Genomic DNA, 11,619 nt, shown 5'->3' on the forward strand with positions numbered 1-11,619 from the left:
TGTAAGATTCTCAGCTAGTTATCATTTTCTTCAATATTAACTATCTACAAAGAAGTCAAAATAAAATAAATGTATTTACAATATTTACTCTGTCAATAAATTACAAATGACTTTTAGTAAGGCCTGTTTGCGACCTCACTTCATGCTATATTCATAAGTATTTTTTCTAAAATGACTAGAAAGATTACATAACTTGTCAGTGTGGGAAATATGAAGCTTGGCTGCAAAAACATGTTCATTTAATTGTATCTTGAGCTATCTTTTAAAAAATAGTTCTGAGGTTTGCAATTCATTGTTAGATTAGTGCTTTGCCACTTGAGACACACAAAGCCCTGCTCTTCCTTGTCATTTTGAGAAGAGTCTTAGGTTCTACTCACGCGTGTAGCAGAGCTGCTCCTTTTCTCTTTTAGGCTTTTTGTCATTGATGAGATTTCCAGTGCACACCACTGCATCCCACTTCCTTCAGTCCAGCACTGAGAACTCTATCAAACCTTAGGTGGACTAGAACTGTGATTCTCTCAGTCTCAGTCTCCCACATGTTTGAGTTGAAAGGGTTCCATGAACTTTCCTGCCCGAGGTAGCCTAGAAATTACACTGTTTCCAATTTCATCCTGCATGTAGCCAGGGTTTTAAAAGTGAACAATCAGCACCAGGAGTGTCACATTGTTTTATTTCATCATCCCACATACTTGTATTCACCAAGTTGTCAGAAATGTAATGGAATGTATACAACCATGCCTTTTTTAAAAAAAATAGCAATACATGGGAAAAATGGACCTGTTCTAGCTGTGAATACATGCACACCCCAGAAATGAAAGTGAGTTCTATGATGCCACATCAATGAAATCAGAAAGAGCAGCATGGCAAAGTTCATTTCAAATTTTACCATGATAGCACTCATTTAAATTCATTCATAATCATAACTGCAGTTATTTTCTCCTTCCTCAGAGGGAAATTGTGTTAGAATAAAACAAGTAGCAAAATAAATGTATGAACAGATGAATCTCTTAAATAAGCTATCAAAGAACACTGTAAACCATGAAGTTTTGTTTTATTTTCTGGTTTTATCTTTTCTTTACACAACTTATGATTTTTTTTCTTTTTTGAATCACATAGTCTGCCAATATTGTCTTCAAATGAAAAAGGAAAAGAAGTCAGAAAAAATCTTAGATCTATGTGTGTCTGTATGTGTGTGTATGTACATATATAAAGATTAATGCATCATGAAGGAGTAAGTGTATTTTAAAGTGATATTGAGTTTTGTGTGTTTCAGAATAACAAACTGCTGTTTGTTCCAGAGTTGATTAGAGTGATTAACTTTTAAATCAGTATTCTGCGTAAAATACATTGCCCTCAATAATGTGAGACTTCAATTGGAGAAACTTGACCTCTAGAAAAAAGGAATTGTGCTTCCAGATTGCCTGTGACACTTGAGGAAAAACATCAATTCTTCTTCATTTATAGTCAGCTAGTCTGGCCCATAAATTTTGTACTCTTCAACTCCCATAATTATGTGAGCTACTTGTTTAATATAATTGTCTCTTCTTACTATTTCTCTCCTTCTTTTGTTTACACACACACACACACACACACACACACACACACTATATTGGTTCTATTTTATGAAGAATTCTGATTAGAATAATAATGATGCTTGCGAAATATTGACAATCTCGTTAAGAAATTCAATTCATGTAAGTGGCCTGAGTTCACAAAGACAACTTGCATCTTATATTTATAGGTATATAACCTGGGGATTCAGAAATTAAATGGTAGTCAAAGGGATTTCTAGTTTCATTAATGATGAAGCAATTAGGGCACGACAGTACAGATTCAAAAAACTCTTTGACTTCAAATTCCATATTTTCTATCACCATTACTATATTTTCAAGAAAAAGTAGAAAAATTTATGCCTGACAGGAAACTTATTCAGAAAGGCAAAATGGGAGGCTATATTGTCAAATATTAGGAAACAAAGAACTAAGGTGTATATCGTTGCTAAGATACAGCTAGGTGGCCAGTGAAAAGGAAACTGAAATATAAGGCATACTATAAACACACAGAAAAAATGTTAAAAAGTGTCTGATGTAAGTCTTAAAAATGTGATGAATTCTTGGCCAATTTCTAAACCTAACCCAGTTTTCTAATTCAGAAATAATTAACTAGAAATATACAAACCAGAGCAAGGACGTGTATCATGATTCCCTCAGTTCCTTATTTCAGAATGATTCATAATCTTTTTTAAATAGTTGTGTACAGGTGAAGGGAAATGGCCCATTTAAAAAGAGTATTTTTGTTAAAGGGAACAGTTTTCCACTACTACTGAGCATTAAGGTTTGATTGTTTCTCCCTAAACCAAGTGTCAGAAACTTGACATAGATTATGGCAGTATTGAATGTTAAGTAGAGATTTCTAAGAAGAAGATTCTAGTGAAAGATTACTTTGGTTAAGGGGATTATTTGAGAGTTGCTTCCATAAAAATAGGTCAATTGGTTTCCATTTTTCCTTTCTTAGACATCCTTTGCTGCCTGCTATAGGATATTGCTTTACAAAGACCTTCATCAGAGAGCAATCACTTCATCCTCCATAAATTTAGGTAAGTTGTGTGTGTGTGTGTGTGTGTGTGTGTGTGTGTGTGTGTGTGTGTTATGAATTATCCAATAGTAGTGCTTTGTGTTAGCTGCACACAATGACAGAGAAAGTGAATACTCGGACCCCAACATGAGATTCTCATTGAAGTTGAAAAGAAAAATTTCAATCTACAGAATGGGGGTGTAGGAACAAAACATTATCTGGTGAGTCTAGTATACAGAATATGTAAGAATTATAAAAAGTAACAAAAACAGATCTCATATTTAAAATGAGTGAATACTTAGTTATACATCTTATAAACAAATAGTACATGAAAATGCCTAACATTGTCATTAACAAAAGTGATAAAATTTATAAATACTAAAATGACTAATTGTTTAAATGAGTCAAAGGATGTTTGCACATATATATAAATATATATATATATATATATATATATATATATCCCACTGGTTGAATGCTTGCATAGCAGGCTAATTGGTCCCAGTCAAAGCAGGAAGGAAAGGAGGGAACGAAACAAGAATGAAGGAAAGAAGGAAGGGGAAGGAAGGAAAGAGGAAAGGAGGGAGACAGAGAGGGAGAAAAGGGAAAATATTAAAATATGGAAGATGATGTACAGAAACTGAATCCTTATGTGCTATTTAGTAAAAGCCTAAAGTCTTTTGACTTTCCTCAATATTCAAATACATTTACCACATGGTTCAGTTGTATTAGTGCTGGATACTTACTCCCAAAGCTTATAATAGATACTGAAAAAAAGATCCTTATTCTCAAAAATTCCTAGTCATAATATTATTGTACTTTGTATTGCTGAACATGATGCACTTTGAACAAATTCATTGCATGTCCCATACATTCTTTTGTAAGTATGACTGGAAATATATTTGAAATACACAAAAAGAAAAAAAGTTAAACAAGGTAATATTTTATTTAAAAGATACAGTAAGCAATTGGAGATACCCTGACGATATGAGACCTGAGATAGTTTAACTTTAAACTCCTAACATGACCTGCCATTTGGGCTATTTTGAACCATGTAATCAAATTTATAAAATCCAAAGTCATTTTCCTTTTTGGTGCCTGAACTTATCTTTTGAGAGTCAAATACATTCTTCCCATGTTGTCTTTAAAATGTATTTTCAATAATGTGCTGCAAAAGAGAATGCTAACCAGGGAGAATTAAAGATTTATACTTGATTTATTGTCTTCAGACACCATTAGGAAGTTCAATGTTAGCACCAAGAACATGTGAGGGAGAGCATTATGCTTGAAGCTATTTTGATATCAAAATAATGCATAAACATCTAACTTTAAATATTAACTATTGAAACAACAGAATGTGGTAAATAAAATAAGTGATATTTCGTGTATCCCCTTTACAGCAAATTTACAAATAAACACTAACTTGATTCATATCCTCACTAAGACACTCTTTTCAATATAATACTTATTTTCAAACTATAAAACATGAGGCCATACTCATAACAATCATCATAAAACAAGTCAAAATATATCAATTTATGAAACACATTTACTAATTTCAATCACTCCTGTCACAACTGACAACACTGCACTTGAACATATTCTACTATATTACACTAGTATAATTAGCAGAAATAAGAAATCAAAGGCAAATCATGTGAACTGATTTTCCATGCAAATAAAGAAAATAAGCTTTCAAAATTCTGAACAGTGGAAAAGATGGGGCTTTTGAATTTTATACCAATGATTATTTTACTGAGTTAAAAAAATTTCTATGTCAAAAGTTCAGGCATGTACTTTGTAATCTTAAATGGAATCAGCTCTTAAAAGTAATATCTGTCATTTAGGTGTAAAACAAAAAATATTGGGATATCAGAATAAGCAATTATCTGCTAAAAAGTTTAGAAATTCTTACTAGCTATTCTGCCAGCCTGAGGTAAAAAAAGCACAAAGCTATTTGGAAGTTTCTGAATTCTAAATCTTACTGTTCTGTCATTGGAATTACATTTGACAGACTGAAACAGTAGTGCAGCTGAGTATGATTTCCATGGTAATTTATTTTCTTTCTTCCTTTTTGTTTTTATTGTTGGAGCGATATACAGAGGGGTTACAGTTTCATTCATCAGGTAGTGAGTATATTATTCTTGAACAGTGATATCCCTTACCATATTTTTCATGGAAATTTTATCCCTCAATTTGACAAAGTAGAGTGAGTATTCACACAACAAAGTATGTTTATAGCAACTGAGGAAACCAAATTATAGCATATGCTAATATAACATAATAACAAAATAAGAGTGGTATAGAGTAGGCAGAAAAGAAAGATTCCCCCATTTTCCATTCCAAGAATCCCAGGGGAGGAATAAGAATCTTTCATTTGTACTCGCCTCTTAACAATATTTGTTTTAGTTTCCTGTCATTAATCTTCCTAATGTGTATTAGTGGTACCAAGAGATATTTCAAATTTATTTCAGATAAACGAATTTTAATCACAATGATCATCTCCATTTTTTTGTTTTCCCCATCTTCCCAAAACCTTTGATTAGTAGATATCTTTGAGACATTTTCCCACATATATTCATATGTACAATGTATATTAAAATTATGTGAATTCTATTTTTCTATCTCCTTTTCCCTTTACCTTTATACTCTTGAAGTATCTAATCTTTAGAATTCTGTGTATGTATGTGCATGCGGATGTTGTGTGTTTGAGTGTATATGTGTGTGTGTGTGTCCATGAGTATGTTCGTATTTTACTTTGAGGTCTTCTCAGATTTTCCCTTAGGCTACACATTTGCATACCCCATTTTTCAAATTTAGTTGTTGATATAGTTGTTTTCCAGTATTCTAGTATTTAATGTCTTGTTGTGAAAAAAAGATAATAAATGAAAGATATAGGAAGAAGAAACTTATACTTCACATCTCTTTATATCAATTCAGAGCAAATAAAGTCAGTTGCTTTTTTAAACTGTCATATCTATATATACATACATTATATATATATATATAATTATGGCTTAATAAGGTAGTTTCCCAGTGTTTGGGAGGCTTGGTTCTTCTTGCTACCCAAAGTTTGAACATGGTGGGTAAGATTTCTTTCAGAACTTACCTATAGTTTGGGCCATAGAACAAAGGTGTAAGATTGGTCAATATTTTTTAATAAAAACTAAATCTGACAAAAATTAGCTCCAGTATAATGCTAAGTCTTTCTTTGGACATTGTCCATCTTCAACCAAACCCTGGGTTCCAAAAGAATTTCATCAGGAGAATATAGCCAGTAAAATCGTTGTCCAAAACGACAGATTTTATTACTACTTCCTCTCCTGCCTTCTTCCCATTATCTTCCATTGTTCCAGTATATTCTAACGCAATCAATTTTCTTTAGAATTACTTTCACACATTAAAATCTAGGGTCTTCTGTATTACAAATACTGGGAGTTTAATTTGAAAAGGTTAAATAGATGATTTACACTTAAGTCAGTTTTTCCAGACTCAAATGGAAATAAAATTATACTAATCACACAAACAGCAATTACATTGTGAAAACTTGGCAAACAGAAAGAAACAAGTTTACTTCAAATTCTCTCTCTCTTTCTTTCTACATATATATATATGTTGAAATTAATTGAAAAGCGATATTTTCAATGATAGACTGTTCATAATATGATGTTATATATGAATGCCAGGATATGGTCAATTAAGCTTTAAAAGATATATCATTTTTTAAAAGATATATAAGGCAACATGCATTTGAGCATAAATTAATGAAATCTGAGGGAATAATTTTATAGCATTTAATCACTCCCATATTCTGGTGATCTCATGAAATCATATAACTTTTTCCTTATTCTTTTAATCATTTTTAAAAGAAAGGTTACGTCAACATAGCTTAAGACTGTCCATATAAAGCTTTTTTTGAAAGATAGCCAGCAGTGTCACCATCAATTTTTTATTAAATATTTACAATCCAGTTACTAAATGTACCACACTGAAGTTCTGAAAATAGGTCACTGAGCACAACAGAAAATTTTATTCTTATCTTTCTGCATGACACATTTTCTAAGTCATTAAAATTTTTTATTTTTGCATTGTTGTATAGCATTTTGAATATATTTCTTCAGAAAGAAAAAATAGTATTGATGCCTCCAAATCAGTAATTATTTTACAGTGATTCAAATTTCTTGATGAAATTTAGAATATATATATAGTCAATAATTAATTGTAAGAACTCAAGAAAATATATTATATATCTTAAAATTGTAGTTCCTTTATTTTCATTATAATTTTGACAATCATAGGTAAAAATAAACTTGGACTTCAAAATTAGGGTCTTAGTCTAACTTGACTCTCTTAAAATCAACATTACCAAGCACTAGTGGCTCATGATTATGATTCTAGCTACTCAGAATACTGATGGGATAATGGTTTAAAGGCTGCCTGGACAGGAAAGTCTGTGAGATTTTTATCTCTAACTCAGGAAAAAGAAGTGTTTGCTAGTACCCAGGCTTGAATTCAGGGCCTGGGCATGGTCTTTAGGTTTTCTCTAGGCCTAGTGCCCTACTACTTGAGCCTCAGCACCATTCCCGGATTTTCTACGTATGTGGTACGAAAGAATTGAACCAGGGTCTTCTTGTATGCTAAGCGAGCACTCTTATCACTATGCCAAACTCCAGGCCCTACATAATAAATGTGACATCCTAAATAATTAAATATAGTTACTAAAGGAAGAAATACACAAACTATTCGAAAAATAGTTTTATACAAATTGGTTGCACTTCCTTCCCACAGAAACTGGGCATGAGTTAAATTCATAACTTTTGTTTCCAAAAGAATGCCCCTGCATGAATATTCTCATATATATTGTTAGTATAAATTAAACACACATGGTTTACAAAAATTAAATATCTTTTGGACTGTTATAACACACAAATTCTGCATGAGTATGGATTAATATGTAATGATCCATAAACATGTATACTTGTTTCACGTCATATATATCTGTCTTCCAAAATATTTATTATTAGTTTTCTGGTAAATAAATTTTAAAATCTTACTTTGTAAAAGTTGTCTGAAATCACAGTACATTCTCACTGTAGACAGCTACAGCTCTGTGCTGTAATGCCCCGGCAGGGGTTGCAATCTTGACTCTTTAACTCCATACTCATCGATCAGTGTCCCCTTAGCACCTGAAGTTCCTACGTCCTCAGAGTCTGGTCACCACTATGTCATTCCCAGCTACTATGGGATCCATTTCTGCTTGTTCCACAAATGTTTCCTGTGTCACAAGTGACACTTGATTTCCTAGGAATAACACATATTTTTCCACAGCAGGTGTATAGATTTTACTGTTATGCAAGAACTATATTATATCATGAATATAATTATTAATATGTCAGGAGTTGGGAAGGCTTTGAAATTTTATTGTTCTTGAAGGTTCACAAGTTTATGTGTACCTTGGAATAGATGAAATCCTAATCCAGAGACTATTGATCACAATAATGTCTTTCCTCAAGGCGCCAAGAAATTGAAATTATCCACTGAAGTCCCAGTTACATGGAAAGATTCAAAGAGGGCACTTCACAGTTTTATAGGGAGTGTGTAATGGTAAAAGAGAAGAACGTGGGATTCTGGAATTTCATGCTTTCAGGATAAACTGATCTGAATGTTGATCTGGTAGGTGAAGTGGTCTCTTATGACATGACATGGTAAGAATATCATCTGTCTACTTAATTGGGAGCTGTGGACAAATGTTCTTTTTATCTTCCACTATTTATTCATGCAAAAAGGTCTTTTTCCATATATTTTTATTGTAATTAATAGAAGGATTACTTTATATTCACCAGATAGAAGGTGCATTACTTCACCAACATTGATACCCTTTCTCATGTCTTGGTCTCCATTTCCCTTCCCCCACACCAACCCCTCATCTTGTTTTGCCCCTTAACTATCCTATTTCAAATAACCAAATAAACATATATACAATATATTATATAACAAGGTAAAATACTGTAACAATATGAGATAACCAAGGGACAACAAAAGAAATGAGAGATAACATAGTACATTAAGGACAACAATCACTCATTACATGGCTTTTGTTTCTATATCCTGGAGGTTCTTACATTTAGCGTCATACTATAGGGCCTTATGTATTTAGGTTTTGCTCTATTGTAAATCTCTCTGCTATGAGAACCCAAGGTTTCTACTGATTATGACAAATGAGGGAAACCATTGAGCCTTTGAGTCTGGCTTACTTCACTTAATATGATTTTTTTCTAAGTCTTTCAATTTCCTTACAAATGGGTGATGTTCTTTCTGACAGCAGCATAGAATTCCATTGTGTATAAATCCCACATCTTGTTGATCCACTCATCACCTGAGGGGCATCTGGGTTGGTTCCCTATCTTTGCTATGGTAAATAGTGCTCCAAGGAACATTTTTGTGCTAGTGGATTTAGTATGTCCTTGTTTCTGGGTGATTGGGTAAATGCTGAGTAGTGGAATTGCTGGGTCATAAGGGAGCCCTATGTTAAGTCTGCAAAAATGTCTTTGACAAGAAGCCTAAGATCAGGAAATGCCCCTCTTTCAAGATATGGAAAATGATGAGACCTAAAGAGAAATCTTCTCAGCAGAAATATATAATAAAACCTACATGAGAATATTCACAAACATAATTTGAAAAATTAACCTTAAAATAATCTGAAATAGTGGATTATTTATTTAACCAAATAAGTATAATAAACCTTAATTCACTTTTTTGTGTTAATGTCTTGATCTTAGCTATTTTATAACCAATGGTCACATCATTTTATTTATACCACTTCAGTGCTATTTGTGACACTATTGGGTTTGTGTTGGGGGGGGGGTGTCTTGGGGCATGAACTCAACCGGGATGCTATTCCTGAGCTCTTCAGCTCAAGGTTACCACCCTACCTTGAACTCGCCCCACTTCCTGTCTTCTAGAGTTTAGTTGGAGATAAGTGTTCCAGGTCCTTTTGTGCCTGGGCTGGTTTGAACCTTGATCTTTAGACCTCAGTCTCCTGAGTAGCTAGGATTACAGGTGTGAGCCACCACACCTGGTTGATACTATTGGATTTTTATCTAGTCTTAATGCCATGTAATAATAAAGATATCTAAATGAAAAATCTGCTCTGTTTTATTAGAATGTCCATCTTTTAATGATGATATTTTATATTTCACATAGAAATGTAATTGAATTTCTAAAACTGCTATCTCTTTAAGAAAACAAAAAGGTCTGTTCACTCTCCATACAAGATAATTATGAATATTTATCACCACCAGAATGAGAGCATTAAATGAAGAGTGTAACTAAGGGTATAACCCAAACCTTTTCTATGTATGGAGAACTCTGTGAGTGATACAAAAATCAAATCTCAATTTAGTCACCCTCTTTTAAGTAATAGAAAAGACTAAAGACTGATCGAAGAGGTCTGCCTATGTTTACCTGCATTCATAAAAAGATGAAGTGGAATAAAGAAGAAGCAAGGCTACTTGATTTTGGAGGAAATCTTCATTGGTAAACATATATATCTTTATATATGTTGTATATATGTATATATATGCTGCATGGTCATTGAAATAATGATTGCAATTGGAACTGAGATTGAAAGAGTGCTTGTAAAAGAGGGAGTTCAATGTTTCATTCTGTCTTCTCAATTGCACTATACAACATTTCATCTATAAAATTTAATTATAAGACATTTCAATGCAAGAGTAGCCTTTGAAAACAATCTTTTATGATTTTTTTTGTATATCGTTGCCCTTCTTTCTCATTGCTGATAGAGTTCATTACCACATATAAATGAAAGAATGATACATCTTTATTGGAAAGAATTCAGTAAAAAGTTTTTAAATAAGAGTTCAAGTTTATACATAGCATCAAAACTTAACAGTTCTGCTGTATTATCAGGAAAAGTTTCTCCATTTCCTAGTGCTCCAAAATTGTTTATTTTAGTGAAAAGAAGATCTATAATTTTACTGCTTATATTATCAAAAATTATGCACATTGAGGGAGCATAGGGAAAGAGAAGATATAAAAAATACATCATACACTAAAAAATTATAATACTGATAAGTACCATACCCTGACTATATATGCCATCTGAAGCAATATTGTTCTAAGTACATTATTTCTCACAGAGACTTCAACTACAGTTTGAGTGCACATTTTTTCATATATTTTTATTGTAATTAAGAGAAGGGTTACATGATATTCGCTAGATAGATGGTGCATTAGTTCCAGTACATTGATACCCTTTCACATGTCTTGGTCCCCATTTCCCTCCCCCCCACCCTCACCCCTCATCTTGTTTTCCCCCATTCCCTATCCAATTTCAAATAACCAAATACAAATATATGTGATATATCAGGTAATAAAGTGAGATAGTGTAACAGTATGAGATAACCAAGGGGCAGCAAAAGTGATGAGAGATAACATAGTACCTTAAGAACAACAATCAGTCATTATATGGCTTATGTTTACATCATATTTTAAATAACAAGTTTAGCAAACAAGGGTTCAAGGAGGGAATCTCTAATTACAATCACTGGGACTTAGTATTTAGAACTTAGTCAAAATTAAGCTAAGGGTTTGTATGTCATAGAAATATATTAATTTATGAAATAAAACATTATGTCTATAGAGTCATAGGTTTTTATGTCTATATAGTTATGTTTGTTTTTCCATTACCATGTCCATAGCTTTGGGTATGCAATTATTTAGTCCTCGCTCTTGTACTCTTTGGATTTAATAGCTGCATATTAAGGCTACCATGTGCCTTTTGTTCCTTTGGTCTTGATTTGTCTCACTCAACATGATTTGCTCTAGATTCATCCACTTCCCTGTGAATGCCATTATTTTATCTTGTCTGTTGGCTATGTAGAATTCCATTGTTTATATATACCACATTTTCTGTATCCATTCATCTGCAGTAGGGCATCTGGATTGTTTTCATCGCCTGGCTATTGTGAATAGTGCAGAGATGAACATAGCCTGAGCAGGTGTCTTTATAATATCCTGGGTCAT

Source organism: Megascapheus bottae, chromosome 13, assembly GCF_031878675.1.
Source record: "Megascapheus bottae isolate mThoBot1 chromosome 13, mThoBot2.hap1, whole genome shotgun sequence".
In the NCBI taxonomy this organism is placed as follows: Eukaryota; Metazoa; Chordata; class Mammalia; order Rodentia; family Geomyidae; genus Megascapheus; species Megascapheus bottae.